Source organism: Larus michahellis, chromosome Z, assembly GCF_964199755.1.
Source record: "Larus michahellis chromosome Z, bLarMic1.1, whole genome shotgun sequence".
NCBI lineage: Eukaryota > Metazoa > Chordata > Aves > Charadriiformes > Laridae > Larus > Larus michahellis.
In genome coordinates, this window is record NC_133930.1 from 84440594 (window position 1) to 84460928 (window position 20335).

General features: G+C 43.3%; 1 long non-coding RNA gene across 2 annotated transcripts; it reads left to right on the forward strand.

The window, feature by feature from the left end:
• The first annotated feature begins 768 nt into the window (after positions 1 to 768).
• LOC141735795 (uncharacterized) lies at positions 769 to 18300 on the forward strand. Of its 2 annotated transcripts, XR_012584834.1 has the most exons (3): positions 769 to 4211; positions 6574 to 7518; positions 12228 to 18300. It is a non-coding gene; the product is annotated as an uncharacterized LOC141735795 (long non-coding RNA). The 2 variants fall into 2 exon arrangements; XR_012584833.1 differs by lacking the exon at positions 12228 to 18300 and having other exon boundaries at positions 6574 to 11184.
• Positions 18301 to 20335: the final 2035 nt, after the last annotated feature.

Here is a 20335-nt window from a genome sequence, read left to right on the forward strand (position 1 = left end):
GTGTTTCCTCAGCTGCCAGCACTGCGTCAAAAGCAAACGAACAGGAAAAAAAAAAAAAAGGAAAAAGAAAAAAACAAACAAAGGCAAACTGAATCTAACTCCCCCCCTCCTCCAGACACAACAAAACTACATGCAGCTGCTGGCGCTGCTTTGCTGCTTTCACCCATTCTTGATTTTGAATGGGTTTTTGGAAGAGTTTAATTCAAGCTAAAAGCGAGTACTTAGCGTGCAACATAGATTTAAAGTGTAGTGTCAGTGGTGAAGTGTGTTGACGTAAAGGAAAGACCTGTGGAGTCCCAGCTTTTCATTTGGATGGACTGCAGAAACCATCAGTCCAACCCCTCTTCTTGGCCGTCCGTCTCCCCCCATTCACGCAAGAGTCCAAATTATACACAGGATTTCTGACTACGGTTGAAGCATACCCTGAAAGCTAAAATATGCTTGTTTACAATATCAGCTAAGTGCCCCAAACCCTTTGGCTTATTTTGTGTAAGTTCCTGGTTTTGCCATCACTTGTGTGTATAATGGTGTTTTCACGTCTCGCAATTCCCTTTCTCGTTGTAAAACCGGCTGCAGCTGGTTATCCCCGTCCGAATTGGCGCTATCAGGGATTGGGACTTGTTTGACGTTGTTGGGGGGAGCTCACTTGCGCGTCAGGAGGTGAAGACGTTTCTGTAAACTCCGACAGAGCGCGACTGCGGACTCTCCCGCAGCTTTGCTTGGCGGCGCCTTGTGAACTTCAGCTCCACGCGCTGCAGAAAACCGTAGGCAAAAGCTGGTGAACGGGCGTGCTACCAACCTCCCGGGGGTCACGACAGATCTGGAGCGGACCCCCGGCGCCCCCGATAGCTTGCATCACCAAGAGGGATATATTTCAATCCAGCCGATCGCCTTTCGCGTGCAGAGTTTGTGCTGTGTCAGATAACGCCCGTTGTTAATCTTTACTGTGAGACATGTGGAAAGATAACAGGCAAAACGGGTGTGGCGCAGGCTCACACTGTCATTTCTATCTAAACAGTCTGGGGTGTTTTTTGTTTGGGTTTTTTTTGTGGGTTTTTTTTTTTTTTTTTTTTTTTGGTTAGGGAAAAGGATTTCCAAAAATAACATTTAGCTTTAAACTCCTTGATTTTTGGGTGCCCAGACTGAAGCAACTGATTTTCCGAAGGCAGACATCAATACCTGAAATGAGGTTCCTTTAAGGTAAATAAATACAAAGTAGATATTATTTTTTCTGGGGGGGTGCTAAGGAAATGGAAGGAATATTCCGCTTCGAATTCACATTTTACTGCTTTTTTGAGATGAAGAATTGTTAGTTGTTTCAGACTGATGGTGAAGAAATGTAAAGTCAGGGTATTCAATTTCTCTCCAACCTTTTTTAAAAATTTGGCCGGTTTTAATATTTTAAAAAGTGTGTTGGAAATGACCTTTTGACCATTGTATTTTTTTTTTCCTAAAATCTCTCTGTGTTTTCGAGGAACGTTGCAGATACATTTCATTAAAACTGCCTTTGTTCAGTGAGTTTTCTCTGCAGACGAGTGTTAATCTGCCTCAGCAATGAATCAAGCATTCTTTGATGTGCAAAGTTGGTGACTCCCAGCTCCTTCTTCTTTATCTTTGGGCTTTTTTTTCCCACCTACATTTTCTCTGATCTCCAACCATGAGTGTAACCTGCCTTCAAGGTCTGATCGTCCCCTCAGGTCTAGATGTCCTTGCCTTTGTCCTTCCATCTGCAATGATTCCCCACGGACTTCACTGTCCAACCGCATCTGTTGAGATTGCAGATATGGTGGGTATCACTTCCAAGATCCGAAGACGCGAGAGATGAGGCAAGAGTTTCTCAGCAGAAATGCTGATGAACTTGCCACATAGCCTTGAGACAAGGCTGGTTTCAAGGGCAGGAGAAGGAGGGAGACAAAGATTATTCTAAAGACCAGCAAGGAGGCTGATAAAAGCATCTTGCTCATCTGATGATGACTGGGAGAAGACTGCAGGCAGCAGTTGGAAGTAGAGTGATAGTAGAGAGGCCTAAAGGAGAGGAAAAAAGGGTTTTATGGCCTGAATGACACTAAGTTGCCATAGACTCAGGTAGGAATGAGAAAATAATCAGTGTGAGGGAGCTCTGGGGTTGTTTTGATTTATCCTTTGGGTTTCTTATCATATTAAAAGCCTGTCCAAGCTCCGAAGAGGGGAGGTGTTGAGAAAAAGCCATCTCCAGTGGGAACCACACAGACCTCGTGACCTCTTTTTTGCAGCTGGAGAATATCGGTGCAGCACTAACGTCAGTGGGTGCCGTCAGCACGCGGGAGCAGATAGACCGAATTCCGGCTCTCTTTCTTTCCCTTTGATTCAGCAGCTGGAAACGGGAGAGCCCGGCACACTGTGACCTGGTTTTTGCACTGTCCTTCAGGAACTTGATCGTGGTCCAAAAAGCATTCCTCGGATCACAGGCTGTTGACATAGTACCTCAATATGAACCGTGAGCAGGCTGGATTCGTTCTATATTTACTGCCGCTGGCAGCCGCCAGGAACGGGGCTGTGCTTAAGGCATTTCTAGCATGCTCAAAGCCCGTAAGCCCCAGAAAATTGACGTTACACAACAAATTGGGTCCGACGTAACTGGGCTTAGGGTATCGCCAGGCAATGCCCCTTGAGCTGGCCCGCTGAATATTAGCCGGGGTGTTGTGGTTCTTGCCTCTCCTGCCAATGGGTGAGCTATGCTGGCAGAAAACTATCATTTTCTGCGGTTTTTTTTTTGCCATTTTAACTCCCTGAGCTGCCTTACTGTACAGGCAGCGGAGTGCCAATGCCAGCATGAGGGAAAACAGTGAATCAGATGCTTTAGTGCAAAAGAGTATGAGACGTATCGCTGCCTTATGAACCTCACAGAGATAACGAGGAGCAGGAAAAGCACAAAAAAGAGAAACCTGGTATAGGGAAGGTGAGAAGAAAATTCATTTAAACGTCTCTCAGCAGCACCCACACAACATCCCTTTTATGAAGAAAGAAAGGATATCATTAGGTTGAATGTTTTTATTCTTTAAAAAGGAAAGTAAGATTTCATATCACTGACAAGCAAAAAAGAGCTGACAGTTTCTGATTTCCCCCCCACACCCCCTTCTTTTCGTACTATCCATTAGTCTGTGGTAACGTTGTGCTTACCTAAGAAGCTAAAATTCCCAGAAGTAAGCATTTGAAAATGGGCTCAAATTCAAACGGTGTGTAAGCTTGCATGTGCACACAGGCTGTATAGCAGTACATTCATATGCGCAATTTTCTTATCATATCTTCATCAGTGAACTCTATGTTCTATCACAAGATAGAAGGTGGTTTTTCTTCTTCTTTGACTTCCCTTCAGTTAGCTGAAAAAAAAATAAAAAAAAAAATATCTCTGACTCATGCTTGAAATGTATTTTTTATGGGTTTACGATGGTTTTAACTTCCAGCCTCAGTTTCCAAGCTAAGCTAGGATAAAACAAAGGGAGGGAGAGCAATAGCCTGGACATGAGCAGAGCCTTCATCCGTGTGTTATGTACCCCTGGAAAGGAGAGAGGGATAAGTCTCATTAAAGCTTTCCAGTGCGTATCAAGTGGAAAATAGAGCCCAGAAAAGGAGAAATTCAAACCAAGATTTCTGCAAGTGATTCACCTATTTTTTTCCCCTCTTTTCTCCAGTAAGCTAACTTTATCATTGTTCCAATGCTGAGACCTCAGACTGTTTCAAACCAATAATTGCAATTGCTTCAGAATCCTTGAGGGTTCACCTTCAAGCTCTTCAGACCTGGATATGAAAGGCTAATTTTATTTTATCTTTGTTTAAGGCACTGATTAAATTTGAAGGCTGTGGAGTCGCTCTTGAATTTAAAGGCAGCAATTCTGCCGTTGCAGATTTGCTGGCAAGGACTGGCACGGGCAGGGAGCACTCAGGGAGAGTAAATCATCCTCTCACAGGGTAAAGGAGCGGAGGGTATTACAGAGGTGCCGCGCTGCATTGCTGCGGTTACACGTCTGCACCGCACGAGCCCCGTCTCCCACTTTCACTGAAATGCTTTAAGACTGTAAAAAACACTGCCTCTGAAGCAAGAGGAATGCTTCGCAGAAATAGAAACTTCTCCCGTGCAAATCCCCTCCGAGCAGAGGCGGTGAGCAGCGCCAGTGGGTCAGCAGCCTGAGGTCGGCAGGAGCTTGCATAAAGCAAAACTCACAAACAAGCCGGTGAGTCAAACTCATTTCCTTGACTAACAGGAATGGGATTTCATAAACACAGCAATCACTCTCCAAACCGACCCAACTCTGTTCGCCAGTTTATGCGGCACAGGAACGGGGCGGGGGGAAGGCAGCTGTTGCCAGGAGCTCTTTTGGAAAGATCGTTAGAAAAGAGGCTCTTTCAGAAAACATGATATAGGTTAGACTTTGGGCAACAGGGGCATCCTTTTAGCACGGCTTTTATAACTTGATAATACTCCCTTATTCCTGACCTGCTTTGTGTTGAAGTAGTGCATTCTCTTTCGTGTTTACTCCATGTGCTATGTAGCGGTGGTCTTATGTCCTTCCTTAACGTATTTGTGGAATTAACTTGCGTTTAAAAAAGATTCAGTAGCCAAGACCAATCTAGGGAAGGCCGCACTCTCATAAAATTCTCTGTCTTTCTAGTGAGGCAGCGAGGACCTTCAAATCCGCTTTAGTTCAGTGGAAATTTGGATAGAGTTACTGCAAGTACTTTACATTTTAAATCCAGAACACGGTTTTGCACCCCCCCCCCTTTTTTTGTATTTTTACCAGCCTTTTACAAATGTTGTGTTTCAGCTGTTCAAATAGAAAATGTATTCTGTATTCAGTTACAACTTTACTCCAAAGGATATATTTTAAAATATTTTCATACACAAAAAGCTGACAATCTCTTTAGTCCTATTCATAAATATTCTGCCCTCAGCCCTCAGTGCAGCTGCAGACCAACTGCACGCCATGAATACACTTCCATGGATGTTTCATGCCTGCGGTCACGCAAGAGGCTTGGGTGTGGGTCAGGGAATGCAAATAACATGCTGAGGCCCAAAGTCTGGTCCACAGTTGCCTATTGTGGGTGATCAACGAAGCTTTAACACACCCTCCTTCAGATCTCAGGCTGGGGCAGGGTCTGCAAAAAAGTTCCTCCATTGCTCTACAGACTTGAGAGCATCCATCTTCCCTGCCGTCAGCGAACCCATCTTAAATCTTCCATGGTGATGATGCTGAACAAGTATTGAAGCATCACAATGCATTACTTAGCCTTTTTGGATAAAGGGTTGGCAAAGAAACCATAAACTGTGAAGGTGGGAGATGTCTCCTTGTCTCCCTGTCTTACCTTCTTCTTCTTTCTCAAAGAGACTAACTCTTGGTGGAAGGGCAGGACCCCATGCAGGTGCATTGTTTTTTGTGGGGCCTTCAGCCTGGCATTCCCCCTTTCTCTGTGATGTGCTGTCACCACGGGTCCCACCCTTGACACCGCGCTGCTTTGCGTAGGCAAAGGGAGGAGGTGGGGACATGCCTTGCTGCCGGTTCCTCCCCATCTCCACCGCTGGAGCAGAGCGATGGTGGGGTTCCTCCTCCTCCATTTCAGCCTGCTGGTGACAGGGCCTGCTGAAGCAGGTCTTGAAACATCACAGTGCAGTGAAATCTGTCCATCACCCATAATAAATGCCTCTCCCGCTACTCTGCTGTCCCACTACCCAGGCAGCGTTTCTGCTGTCAAGATTTTGGAGCATGCACTAGCCTTTAGAAATTAAATTAATTGGTTGACACTAATTTTGTTCAGTCTCCAACATTGTCAGTGGGGATTAGAAATATTTCTTCTGCTAGAAATATATTATAATTTACCAAAATTTATACCAAATGGACACTAGCTAGTTTTTTTCAAAGCACGCTGTCTCATGTAGCGACAGGACGAGGGGCAATGGTTTAAACTAGAGCTGGGCAGGTTTAGATCAGACATTAGGAAGAAGTTCTTTACAACGAGGGTGGTGAGACACTGGCCCAGGTTGCCCAGAGAGGTGGTGGAGGCCCCATCCCTGGAGACATTCAAGGCCAGGCTGGATGAGGCTCTGAGCAACCTGATCTAGTTGAAGATGTCCCTGCTCCCTGCAGGGGGGTTGGACTAAATGGCTTTTAAAGGTCCCTTCCAACCCAACACATTCTATGATTCCATGATTCTATGATTTTATCAGAATCCTGTGTGATAAAGTCTAACTTATATGCACTGCGGGGGCTACATGTTATTATTTCTGTGGGATCAACTCATCGTGCATAGCAAGGCATTCATGTGTTCCTCGGTTTTTCCCCCTCCCAGCCTCCCTATGAGCCACTTGCTACTTGCCCTGAATTCTGGGGACAGATCTCATGTTTCTTTCCAAAAGGTTAATCCACGTTCTTTGTTTGTTCAACGGCAAGGCTCTCTGTATGTATTTCCTTTCCACCACCCTGTGATTTGTATATATTTCTCTACTTGTTTGTGCCTCTTTGCCTGTTTCCTTATGCCTTTATGCCTCTGCCCTTTACCACTCTCACTCCTTTCTTTCTCTTTCTCCTCCCTTTCTTTCAGGATGTGAGTCCTCTCAGAAGTGCATTAGAAAGTTGGCAGAGCTGAAATGGAACAACTTCCTTGGAAAAAAGTCAGAGATTGCTAGAGTTTGAAGTTTTGATGGTCACATTCCAGTAGACTCATGTCTCCACCCTGCTGCGTTTCTGCTTTTCCCAATGACAGCAGTAGAGTTCTGCCCTTGTATTTTCCCTGAAACTTCGGAACTGACTGAGTCCATGTGACGTTCCTAAGCTGTTGTGTAACATCCAAATGGAGCAATATCTTCAAGTTGAGTACAAGACCTTGCAAGCTCAGTCAACAATACCAAGAGGTTGACCTGGATAAGATAATTTTTTCAGCTTTGGGTAGATCCTGAAGACCTGGCAGCATCTTCATCCTTGGGGTTCAGGGGGCTGAGTGGGACAGGACAGAGAGTCTGTGGAGAGGACAGACTATCTGTGGACAAAAAGCTTTGAACAGGCAAACAATCAGAAATCCCCCAAACTCTGAAATTTTGGAAACCGGATGATGTCTGACCAGTTGTTTGTTTCTCAGTCATGCCTGTGTCAAAGTGAACGCAAACTGTGGAAGTGAAATTTAACAAAAAATATGGATTGGCTGGCAAACTGCTATGAATATTCATACAGTACGTTGCTATATCGCAATTATTTCAGCTAGAAAATATAACGTCTGCAATTATTTTGGAAATATGTTTGGCAGAGAAACTTGGAATAGAAACACAATAAAGTTAATATTCCTTTTGATATACAGTTTTCTGAAGTTGTAGATGAAACCTTTTTGTAGCTGCCCTGTGTAACCCTGTCTTATCACTTAGGATAACTCTGAGAAAAACTTAGGTTCTTCTGTGGAAGCAGAGAGCTAAAACAATGTGCACCACTGCTGAAAACAGACACACGCCGAGATGAAGGTTTAACCTTACAGCCCAAGAGATTTCCTTGGCATCAGGTAGTAAATGCAAGGACTGGAGCAATAACTGGCAGGGCTGTGTGAGGGAGAAACATCAGAAACTGCTGCTGACAAGCAAGTGGCAAATAAATCTCAGAAACAACAAGAGAAACCCTGAAGACCTGAAGGAAAAACGTAAAAATTATTGTTAGTGAAGCCGTGGTTGAGCTTAACAGAATCAGGCAGAAATGAGTGATGTATTCTAGCTTGTATTAAAGCTAACATATAGTTGATTCCCATAAATTCCTTGAGCAGGAATTCATAATGGTGTTGGGAGTGTAACAGGAAAACTTTGTTGCTAAAGGATACCTCCTACAGTAGATATTGAATTCTATTTCAGGCAACCCGGTCTTCGCATTTACGTTAGGCTTTCCACATCTGCTTCATATCCAATTTATGTCAACAGTAATTGAAAGCTGTTACCATCTGGCGTTTGGGTGGGCTACGTGGAATGAGTTATCATCACATAAGTAACTTCTAGTATGAATTAAATATCATCCTAAGTCCTCTGGTGACTTGCAGGAACTGAGGGGAGAAGCCAAAGAGCCCTGGCTTGTACAGAGCTCGAAATTTTACTGGAAGTAAGAAAAAAAGTCACCTTCAGTCTGCAGAATGACAAGTGAAGGTATAGGACCTTCTATATGGTGATACTTGGTTATTTCACAGAAACTTTGAGTAAGCATCCACGAGTCCACATATCTTATACTTCAGATATGGAATCTGTAGTCAGTTTTCTTTTTTTTTATTATTTTTTTATTTTCTGTGTCTTGTGCAAATTCTACTTCAACCCTGACAATTCTACATTTATAAGCAAGAAGCTGCTAAACGAATAACAGAGCTGGAACAGATGTTAACCTCTTCACTCTGGGGAAGCCAGGTGTAAATGCACTGTAGGGGACCAAATTCAGTAATTGGCCTGCCTAACAAATTAGATACCTGGTGTGTGCTGTAATATGTGCAAGTTCTTTAGTTCTTTCTCTTTACAAAACTGCTTGTTTATCATTGAGATCTCCCTGTTGCAAAACAAAGGTATTTCTTGTGATATTCATGGCTTCTAGCCAGAAAAAAAAAAAAAAAAAGCCCCATGATGTGAATCTTGGTGTAAAAATTTAGTGCTACAGCCTTTGGCTTGGATGTTACGTCAGTACGTACATTAGATACAGACAGATCAAGATCTTGTTTGCATAACCCAGTCCTGCTTTTGGAGAAATCAACAGGGCTTTTGCTACTGGCAATACTAAGGACCGGTTATAGACTACAGGAGCCGCTGTCAAAGGAAAGAACTTCCCTCTATGTGGGAAAAAATTAGCCATGTAACTCTACGATACTGACTTAAGAGAATGAGATTTGATTCAGGACCTCCAGAGGTCCCTTCCAATCTGTGTTATTCAATGTTCCAATGACTGTTTACAGTTCATTACTGGAGAGCTTCTGCTTTGAAGCACCTGTTGTGTTAGCCATTCCCTCTAAACAGTAAATCCAGTTTACCTTTGAGCCTTGGTATTGTTTTAATTCTCTGAAAAGATCGTAGTTTTAGGATTGGGGAATAACTGCCCAACATATTTCTCTTTGGTTCCTTGGTAGAACTGGAAGTTACATAGATGGTTCAGTTTCCGTAGGTCCAAATCTGCCTGTGAAAAAATTCCATGTTTTTGAGAGTCTGTCCCTTCTATAGACACCAACAAAATAGCAGGATATTTGATGAAATGGCTGGCAAAAAGGCCAAGCTTTTAGGAAGTAAAACAGAACATTCAACAGCCATGCAAGTGTTGATTAATCACCATCTTTGAAGACTCATGCTCTTCTGGAAGGCAGACCTGTAGTGATGGTTCATGTCACAACTTCATGGCATCATTAGAAAATTTTGGCCTAAGAAGTGGCATCTGTGGCGGTAGCTTATTTTTATTTTGTGGGAGCTCAGAGTTTCTTGTTTGGGTGTCCCGAAATGTGGCTGTTCCCCCTAAGTAGCAACCGATGCATCTGTGGGTGTTTGTTTGTGTGTAGGGTAGGGATTGTGACCGTGATGTATGTCACGTGCGTCAAACACAGCCACCCTCTCTCCAGCCTCAGCGCTGAGACAGGAACTTTCCTTCACCTGTGAGGGCTGTACGATCGCTCACTACTTGGTCACGGGTCCAGTGTGCTCTCCGGCTATTTCGGCTTCCAAATGAATTATGGAAGAATGACAAATAGGAGAAACCTGCTGAGAAAACAGGATGAAAGTATGATTAGTGTCACGCTGTTTGATGGCTAACATCCCATCTTCCTTTCTTTGTGTACATACACAGATTGAGAGCTGGAGAAAAATGGTAGCTGCTTCCCCGGCTGTCGGTGCCCCTTCCTTCATTCTTGCCCCAGTGCTCGTTGGGTTTATCCTCCTCACTAAGACAGGGGAGGAATGAGTTTAGACTCAGTGGATTTTTACTCTCCTGTGGGTTAGAAATGGCGGTATTAGTTGTTTGGATGTTGGAGTTAATATCTCTACCAGGGATAAACACAGGATGAAAGAAAATGGAGAGCAGCTGGCAGAGACTCAACAGACTCCTCCACCCTATCCCTTCAGAGAATATTTTCTTAGGCTTTGTAGCTCGGTTCTCAGTAACGTTAAGTTCCATCTAGGATGGATGTAGAAATACGTAGTATATATTTTTTGAAGTCAAAGCAAACATTGAAGAACAAATTGTGAAATTTCATTTGGCAGAGAGCGGTTGCATCATTGGCTTTCCTCTCAGCCTCAGGAGGTTTCATAACATCTGAAGACATCATCATGAGTGTGAGAAAGTTGACATTTAAGAAAGAGTCTAAGAATGGGAAAAATTATTAACCATTAAATGTCAAGGAAGTGAAGGGATTGCACCAGTGATCGCAGGCTGCTTAAGGAAGCAATGATCATGCACAAGTTGAAATATGTACTCTTATGCCCTGTAAAAAAATGTCCCCTACGTGTTCCCCACATGCTCCCCCATGTTGGGGAGCCCCCATACGCTACCACATTTCAAGACTTCAGGAGCTTATGCTGCCTGGGCCCTTACCTGGTGTCCTTGGAGGGCTACCCCCAAGCAGAAGAGGGAAGACAGAGATGGCTTAGTGTGTGAAACTGGGATCGTTGTCATCCTGAGTACAAAATGTGCATTTAATACATTGAATTTAGTCTGACATTTTGTTGCGTGGTGATGTAATACCAAGAGGTCCTCCTGCAGAACTTTATGGTTGGCTTCATTTTGGCTCTCCCAAATAGTTTTGTGTTGTCAGAGGCTGCTGACATATCTTCATCGATCCTTTTATCTAAATTGCTTATAAATACGTTGAATAACACAGACCTCCCTGACATCTTTGTCATGTCGTGAAACATTAGTTCATTCCCTAGATGTAAATCCCATTTGACAATGTTCCTGGTATAAAATTGAATATGACATAGAACACACTTTTCTAGCTTTTTTTAATGTAGATATGTGTATGTATTTGTATATGTGTATATATGTATAGATACGTGTGTATAGGTATACCTATTTTAAAGATAAATATCTTAATTTTCTTGATTGACAGTTTTCTATTATGTTCCTGTTTGAAAGGAAGAGCAGCGATAACTCTATTATAAAGTCTGTATGTCCAGAAAATGATCTGCTAATGCTGATAACATATAAAAATAAAGACAGTATAGCTTAATTTGGCCATGAAAATGTATACTTCTGGATTACCAGTACTGTAATGTGAATCTTGTTTACCTTAGTTTGTGTGATGTTTGGCAGGGGGGTGGCATCTTTTTGCCAGCGTTTTCTCTTTTATTGTCTGTAGAAAATTCATACACTTTGTGAATTAGCTTCAAGACAGACCTGACTGAACCCAGGAACCAGCGGATCTTCCTCTCGTGAGACTGTGATGTGTTTTGAGAAGGCTGTCTAGTTGAGGTTACACACTGCGAAAACATTGCTTAATTCTACCTGTAGCAAGAATTCAAGGGGAAAAAAATTAAATAGGATATTAATGTGACTGACTTGAGCACCTACTACGCTTTTATGCAGACATGCAGCCTTTCATGTGGGTTTTTCCTCCCCCCCCCCCCCCTTTTTTTTTTTACCAACAGAAGTTTTATTTGGGATGAGGAAAGTAAAATCAGGAAAACTGGCCCCTTCTCCATGACTTCCAGTCATAAATCTCAAAGAAAAAATAAGGCATCCCTGCACACCTCAGACCCTCAGCAGTTGTGCTGCATTTTGACAGTCTCAGACTCATGTTTCTTCTTTGCCTGGCTTTTAGAAATAATTTTCCTCTAATGAGATGAAAGGATCCGTTCAAGATAGTTCTTGTAAAATGCTGTGCTTACATTGACAGTGCACTTGAAATGACTGTATTTAACTAAAGCTCCAGTATTTTTACATTTCATACAAACGCGTTCAGCTATGTTTTAAGGCCGTGCATTGTTAGTGAAAAGTGAACTGAGTAACTGAAAGAGAAGTCTTCTACGTGAGTAAGTCATTTAGCCAACACATTTCTCTATTTCTAAAGGATACCCTTTACCAAGCATCCTGTTTTCTAAAGATTTAAACAAAAGTTGCTTTATCTACGTGAATAACTTAATTGACTACAGCGTGACTACGCAGATGCGTTGCATGAAGGCGTATGTTTATGTGTAGTCAGGGCTGGGGAATGTAAACGGTGTCATGTATGGCCTTGTCCTTTTCATTCATTTACTCATTTGCTTCTGGCAGTGTTGCTCCCAGCTGGATCCCTCCGACTTGCAGAGGTTGGGACTCGTCATTTCTTCTGTGGAAGACCACTGGAGAAAACCGAATTGCTGCAGGATGTAGCGGGATGATTCATTCACTAGAGGCTCTCTCCCTTCTGAGTAACGACTGAATCATAGCAAACGCTGACGGTGGAAAAGCCGTCTCGTCATAAAAAGCTGTGGCTATTTTTAGTGCCGTCCTTACCTCCTGGTCGTTATTCCCTCTTTACAAGACTTTCCAAGGTATGTCACGCCCTCAAACTGCATTAGTAGGGCTGCAGGTGGAGTTGGCGTGTTTTGCCACTCATGGCAGCTACTACAGAAAGGCAGCCACTGATTCACATTAAAGTTTGTTTTAACTGAAATGAACTGACCTCTCAAGATTCCCAGTTGTGCATATAAATCCCTAAAAAAAAGACCGCGTTTTCTTGGAAAGGATAGGTGTCCCCATGGGCCTGACCTAGAGATGATAAGGGAGTTGTTGTGGAGTTTTTCCTCAGTGTCTTTCCTTGCAGTATCAACCCTGACACACTGTTCGAGAGAGAACTGTATCCCTTCATGATGTATCCGATGCCATACATAAGATACAGGATATTTGAAATTTTTTCTGAAAGTTTTTGAAAGTTTTGGCATTTCAGATAATTCCCCTCATTTGTATTTTGTACATTTCCTAACACTGTGAGGGGCTGGGATAGTAATGAAAGTGAGGAATAATGAAGCACAAATTATTTCATGCTCATATAGGCGTCATTGTTCAGGCGAGATATTTGATGACTGAGGATTTGTAATGGTGCGAGTTGTTGGGTTTTCCCAGCAGGAAGATGAGCTAGCTAAGATTTAATGAGGTGTGCTCTCAGCCTTTTTATTAGCTGTAGCATATAGATCAGTAAATAATAAAAATCCGTCTTCCTGCTTATTTTAGGATTTCTCCATTTCTCTCCATATGTGTCTTTTGGGGACGAATAATGCACATTGTTATTGTTTTTTCAGGTCCTCTCAATATTCCTCACCAGCTCAGAATCTTTGGGAACTAACAACAGTGCATTCCTCTGCACACACGAGTCCATGCAATGACGACCTGCTATTAGTGTGTGGATTTTACAAATCACACTTTCTGACACCTTTTTCTCTTGCAGGAGAATTTGCTCTCAAAAGAGCTGTTTGTTAGCCATTGAATGGCTATTTTTAAACATAAACTGAGGACTTTTTTATTTTTCCTTCCCCCCCTGCCCCCAAGCTCCTCAAATTTGTATTTGTGGATTGTACACCCAAGCTTTTTTAAATGTGGGGTAGCGTATCCTATAAAATTTCTAACCAGTCTTGCTGGTACCACTTGGGGCAAATGGGTAGTCCCAGTAGGGGAGGGAGGGGGAAAGAGTTGTGATTATTTGGGTAAACTTACTATCTGAAGTTTTTTACACAGTAGTGAGCTTCAGATAACTATATTACCTGTTTTTTTCCAAGTTAAAGAAAACTTTCTCCTCCACTTTCCCTGTATTGTTCCTGCTGTTTTCTTCAATGACCGAATTTTTCCCATCTGCTGAGTAGGACAGAAGTGAACTGGCTTGTGGTTAATTTACTTCCTCGTTTGTGTATTGGGGTAATTAATGGTATAGTTTGTAATCCTGAGAAGGGTACTGACTAATTCGTTGGGCGCTAATGACGTGTTCATTTAAATTGCCAGTTTACGAGGTAGGGCCAAATCCTGATGCCGTGGCTGAGATTTTATTCTGCCCTGTAATTACTCAGTATCTTCATGAGGGCTTTTCATGAACAGAGGCGACATGAAAACTGAAAGCGGGTTGTCTGCTCACAAGGTAATACCAAGGAAGAGGGAGGAAAAAAGCCTGAGGCTTCCTTTGTGTCCCTGCCCCACCGGTTCCTTCTGCTCTGCGTCTTCTCACCTTCAGTGTTTTACACTTTCTCCCCGAACCCCTCTCCTTCCCTTACCGTGGGAGCAGATCCAAAATAAATTAATCCTCATGTTTGCTCCACACCTTTTCTTTGTTCAGCGGCTGCACATTGATCTCTTGTCTCAAGTATATTCCCCTCCTCTCCCTATGGCTTAGAATAAGATGGAGGAGAGAGGAGGGGACCAGCAAAAGCCAACGCGCACAACATCAGGAGCCACGTTGGAGCTGTTGGCAGTGAACGTCCTGGCTTTTTTTTGGCTGGCTTCACAACAGGGGGGAGTTTATGAAATTGTGACTCCCACAGAAACTTTTACCAAAATTAATGGCTGCTTTTGCATCTAGGTTTCCCTTTAAAAGAAAAAAATCCTACTGTGGAGGTTATAAAATGAGCTAAGCTTTATTTACCTAAGAGATAAGGAATTTTATTGCTTGCAAGGTTATTTATGACATAAGCGAAGACAAACAGAAGGATGAAAGGAAAGATAACATTTGTTGAGAGTACCCAAGGGAATATGTTCATGAACAGGGAGTTTAGTAAGTGCCAAGCTGATTATTTTCCCCATTCCCCCCCACCCCCGGGAGTGGAGTCAGAGGGTCATTAGCATATGAAGCTATGGCCAGCATGTGCTACACTCTATTTTTGTCCATCATCTGAGAAAATTAATGGGGACTGACAGTATCTATTAAATATTTTGGGCAAGTTGCACAGCCTTTATGATGAACTCATGATGAGGTAAAAGTCTGGATGCTTTTCTCCTGGTTGTGTCCCCTGAATTCATACAAGAACATGGTCTTGCTGGGCTGGGATGGAGCAGAGGCTTCTTGGGAACATGGTGAAAAAAAAGACCGGAGTGTACTTGCTGACACTGCGTAGGATGCGAGTTCTTGGACAGCAATGAACCAAAAGCAATTTTAGATTTCTTTGGTAACATTTCAAATGTAATTGAGAGTGTAGCTCTTGATATTTTTGGTTTTGTCCTTTCTTTGTGGTTTGACTTTTTTAAGTTTGCCTAATCTTCCAGGTTTCAAGCTTTTCTCACAAAACAAGGTGCTTAGAAACTTGCTACAGACAAAATCCCAAGTCTCCCATGGGAGTCGTGTTGCCTCACTCCAGGGTCTGGAGCCTTTGTGGGAGCAGGATAAGGCACATGATGAAATCACGCCCGTGGGCACCTCTTGCTTGAGAAAGAGGAGTAACCTCCCAGCGGGAGTCCCTGGGGCTGGGTTAACTCCACAGCTGCCTCCACCGTCGCAGAGGTGAGGACTTGTCTGATGCAGCCTGTTGGTCCTCTTCGTCCCTTTAGTCTCCTTCCCACCTTTCTTCATCAAACCCTGCTTTAACGGGTAGGTGGGTCAGACCCAATCTCGCAACGGGGGATCGAGAACAGGTGCCAGTGGAAATATATTCCTTACCTAAGAGAGGTTTTGGAAATAATCCTGACCTTGAAAACAAAATGTCTGCTGCCCGCAAAACTAAGACGAGCTTCAAAGAGGACAGGTGGAGGACTGAGAAAACTGTGATGTGCCACGTTGGCTTTTTTCACCACGTGGTGGGACAACGTGAGGGTTTGGGCGGCATTTGAAGGAAAGGTGAACTTGCTGCACACCTCCAAATAATGAGTGGTAGGTGGGGCAAAAATCTTCTTACCGAAAGTTGAGCTTTTCATAGGCAGGAAGACTTTCCTCAGGAATAATTTGGGCCCCGTCTGACAGAGATGGTGGATGACGCAGCTCTGGGCAGCTACAGCGTCCTGGTCCCCAGGTGTTTGTAAATCATCTCGCTGAAGGATGCTGATGACCCATCAAGCCAGTTCGGAATGAAGATTGACAGAATTTTGTATACTAATTAAAACTCACGTCAGTACTTCTCAGGGCTCCGACTGAAGCTGCCAGATGCATCACTTCCCAGCCCAGAGCACCTCTGCTATTTTATGCATTTCTCTTGCCCACAGCGAGCTTTAGGAGCAGTTGAAAGAGAAAGCTGCCTTAGGTAGCCATAGGTTAAGGAAGGCAAAAAAAAGTAAATCTGAATTATTTTGTACTTGCTGCTACTTTCAGAGAAAAATCAACAATGGTGAGGAATATAGCTTATTTTGTATTTTATTGGGAAATGAAGTTAACAGCAAAAGGTGACAAAATGTAATCTGAGAAAATAAGATAAGACCGGTTCAGTTACTTTTATTTTCTCATTGCCTTCTCCAACTCTTTCTTTCTGTAATTCCACCTAGCTGTCTCCTGAGCAGCACAATCTCATTGCGACTTGTGCAGAAATTCACACTTTTCTTCTGTTAGTACTTAGTGGTTCTTGTGTGTGACGTAAAACAATCAGTATTGACAACTCCAGCCATTCAAAAGAAATAACAAGACGAGGATTTTCTTAAAAGGATTAAGTTTGAAGTTGATGTGTATGCATGTGGTTAGCATTGTGAATGTCTGATTTTTGACATCAGAGTTCACTCTGTGTCTGCAAACTTTCCTCAACAATGCATTAGCCTTTTTTTTTTTTTTTTAATGGAGATTCTCCTGTTATCAGCTGACTTGAGGCACAAGGTCTTTAAAGCTCAGATGTCACTGAAACCAAAAAGCAAAACTTGGAGTGGTTTTCTATGCTTTGATAACAAGATAGCAATCGAAATTAAAACTTTTATATTTTGCTTTTTAGGTTTGGGGTTTTTTTTGCTGTTGTTTTGGTTCATTCATTTGCTTATTTATTTATAGTAAAGTATGGATAATATACTGTATATCTGTCTGCCTCACATCATTACACCTAAGACAAAAACCCCTGACTTCCAGCTTTGAAATAATTTCTTCTGCTGTATGTGTTAAGGCAGCCCTCTGCAGCAGAGCCCAGCCCATGCCGTTCCCAACCCATCAGCCCCCTGGCCATGTCTTGAGCATTGGCTTGTTTGCCTGGCAGAGCGCTAAGAGTTATAGCAATGAAATATTTCTGATTTTGCAGTGTGTCACTTGCTCCTCACCTGCAACGTGAGAGTAAGTCCACTGTTGATCTTTGAAGGCTTAGAGGATGGGTCGATGAATTCATAGAATCATGGAATGGTTTGGGTTGGAAGGGACCATAAAGACCATCCAGTTCCACCCCCCTGCCCTGGGCAGGGACACCTCCCACCAGACCAGGTTGCCCAAAGTGCCATCCAGCCTGGCCTTGAACCCCTCCAGGGATGGAAGTTCAATGTGCGCTTGCAGCCCAGAAGGCCGATCGCATCCTGGGCTGCATCAAAAGAAGCGTGGCCAGCAGATCCAGAGAGGTGATTCTCCCCCTCTACTCTGCTCTGGTGAGACCCCGCCTGGAGTAATGTGTCCAGCTCTGGAGCCCTCAGCACAAGAAGGACACTAGACCTGTTGGAGTGGGTCCAGAGGAGGGCCACGAAGATGATCAGAGGTCTGGAGCCCCTCAGCTGTGAGGACAGGCTGAGAGAGTTGGGGGTGTTCAGCCTGGAGAAGGCTCTGGGGAGACCTTCTAGTGGCCTTCCAGTCCCTGAAGGGGGCCTACAGGAAAGCCGGGGAGGGGCTGTTGGCAAGGGCATGTAGCGACAGGACGAGGGGCAATGGTTTAAGCTCGAGCAGGGCAGGTTTAGATGAGACATTAGGAAGAAGTTCTTTACACTGAGGGTGGTGAGACACTGGCTCAGGTGGTGGAGGCCCCATCCCTGGAGACATTCAAGGCCAGGCTGGATGAGGCTCTGAGCAACCTGATCTAGTTGAAGATGTCCCTGCTGACTGCAGGGGGGTTGGACTAAATGGCCTTTAGAGGTCCCTTCCAACCCAACACATTCTATCATTCTATGGGGCACCCACAATTCATCACCTTCTGCTTGGTACAGGTCTAACAGGAGCAGAGTGAATACAGTGCCCTGTTGCAATCACGGTCACTTTGTCCTGCTGCTTCTCCTTAAAAAAACCCTAAATAACACAGCCTGCAAAAGAGGAGCTTTTGCTTAATGAAAATGACGCTGTCAAGGTCTTTTAGATGTTGTTGGTCTGTGCCCCCCCTTCCCTTTCCTGCTAGCGTGTTTCTGAGAAGTTGCGAGAAGTTCAGTCTTGCGTGCGACCCAGACGATTGCTATAAACAGCTGCTCTCGATCATCCAGGCAGCGGAGGGATCTGTCAGGGCTGACTGAGATGACTCAGAAACAACAACAAAAAAAAAAAAAAAAAAAAAAAAAAAGAAAAGAGAAAAAGGAGGGGGGGTGGCGGCGGGGTGGGGAGGGGAGAAACCGGGCATTGGTTTGCAAAACCATGACTCAGCTCCTGTTAAGTAAGCCCTCTGTTCAAGCATGTCTCTCCAACTCATTACACAGCGCCTTGAACGGGGTATTTCGCGTTTCTTTCCCGGCTCGTCCGCTCTGATTTCCTGTTCGGAGTGGGCTAGGGACACGACTTGTCGGAATAGCAGGAGAGCTGGCCGCGGGCTGCACGGGCAGCTCTCCGTCGGAGCCAGTTTCGCAGGATTTGGCTTTCGAGCTGTCGCGGCGTTGCCCCTGTCTTTAACAACAAACACGGCAATTTCATACAGGCAGCCGTCGTGTGTTCTGGTATGCGTACACCAGCCACCTTCCCGCTCCTACATTCAGGTCATTTTCCGAGCCTGAACTCTCCATAAATCAGAATGTGTCGTTTACAAGGCCTTTCTTTCATTTTTAACGCACTTTCTTCAATGCGTTTCCTTATTTCTAAATTTAACCTAACAAACTTACACATTTAGCAACTGCGGCTTTTAAAAGCTTTTCAAACATATGGATCGAATCTGCACGGAGAAAACAGAAGTGAGAAAATGGATGCATTTCTTGTGCAGGCTTGTTTTGAGATTTATGGCACAAAACTTACCAAATAGATGCCATACCTTTGGAGAGCAGATAATAAAATAAAGGGACATCTGAATCTCCTCTGTTTACCTCCAAAATCACCTTTCGTTTCTTTTATACATACCAAAGAACTTGAAATAGTTAACACCGATAAGGAACTCCGCAACAATAGACTAGTCTGTCGATTCCGTTTTCAGTGTCTATCCAAATGACAGGCACATTTATGAAAACAGGAAACTAGAAAATTTCATAGGCAGTCACATAACCTGGGCTCTAAATCCTATGTTCTACGCGATTAGCTTCAATGGGCATTTGAAAAATGTAGTGCTATATAAAGTAAAGTGTAAAACAATTTTTTTGTAAGGAAATGAGTTTTGGTTTTAAGCCTCCAGGGGGTTGTTTGTTATATTCATCAATGGGGGAAGAAGCAAAAGCATTTTAAAAATGGAAAGTAAGTTGCTGGTATCTTTTTTGTTTGTTTACTTGAAAAGCATCTTATTTTTTGATCTTAAAATGAAATCTGTCTTAGATTCCCCCCCCCCCCCATCAAGTTATTTGATGTAGTCTTTTAGACTAGAATAGCTGGAATGTGTTGCTGATTATAGCAATTGCCTAGTCTTCCTTTACTTAAAAAGAAGCACATGGACTTGAAAAACCATAATGAAGGAAATCATTTGTGTAGCTCTCCCTGGCAGAGAATCCCTTCTCGTCTCTTTACAGAAAGTGCTGCTCGTGTGTTTTATGATTCACTCGCATGAAACCTCATTCAAATCCAAAATTATCCGAGGCTTCACTTAACACTTTACAGTCATACTGTAAGATGTGGGAGATGGAAAGTATGTGGAATATATTGCTCTTTAAAGTTTCTAAGCCTGCTCAGATTTGAAAGTCTGAAGTCTCTACTGAGATCATAGTGGAAAAAGTATGGGAAGGTGGGAAAGTGGTCTTCAAAATACTTAATATGTTATTATAAAGACTGTAAAATGAGATCACTAAGATGGTTTTCAAATACCGAGCCTCCTGCATACTAAGGCCTTTATGGCATAAGAATTACTCTGGATTCACAAAATAATGTACGCTTAAATGCTGCACTTTGTAAAAATGATCGAAGCTAAACTTTTGGTGGGCAGTTGACCTAGCATATAGCTGCAGCAGTGGGACTAGATACTGACATTTAAACTGTGTACCTGGCTGTAAGGGTTGCTTATAGACCCAGCCTTCAAAGACACAGGTCACAGGGAGCACATTCAGGGAGCAAATTAGAGATTTTGCTCTCTATTACATGCTTATTTGCCATCTTCATTAACTCCGGTGCACACTGGGTACTCTCAGTAATAAATAAAGGCTTTCTTAAG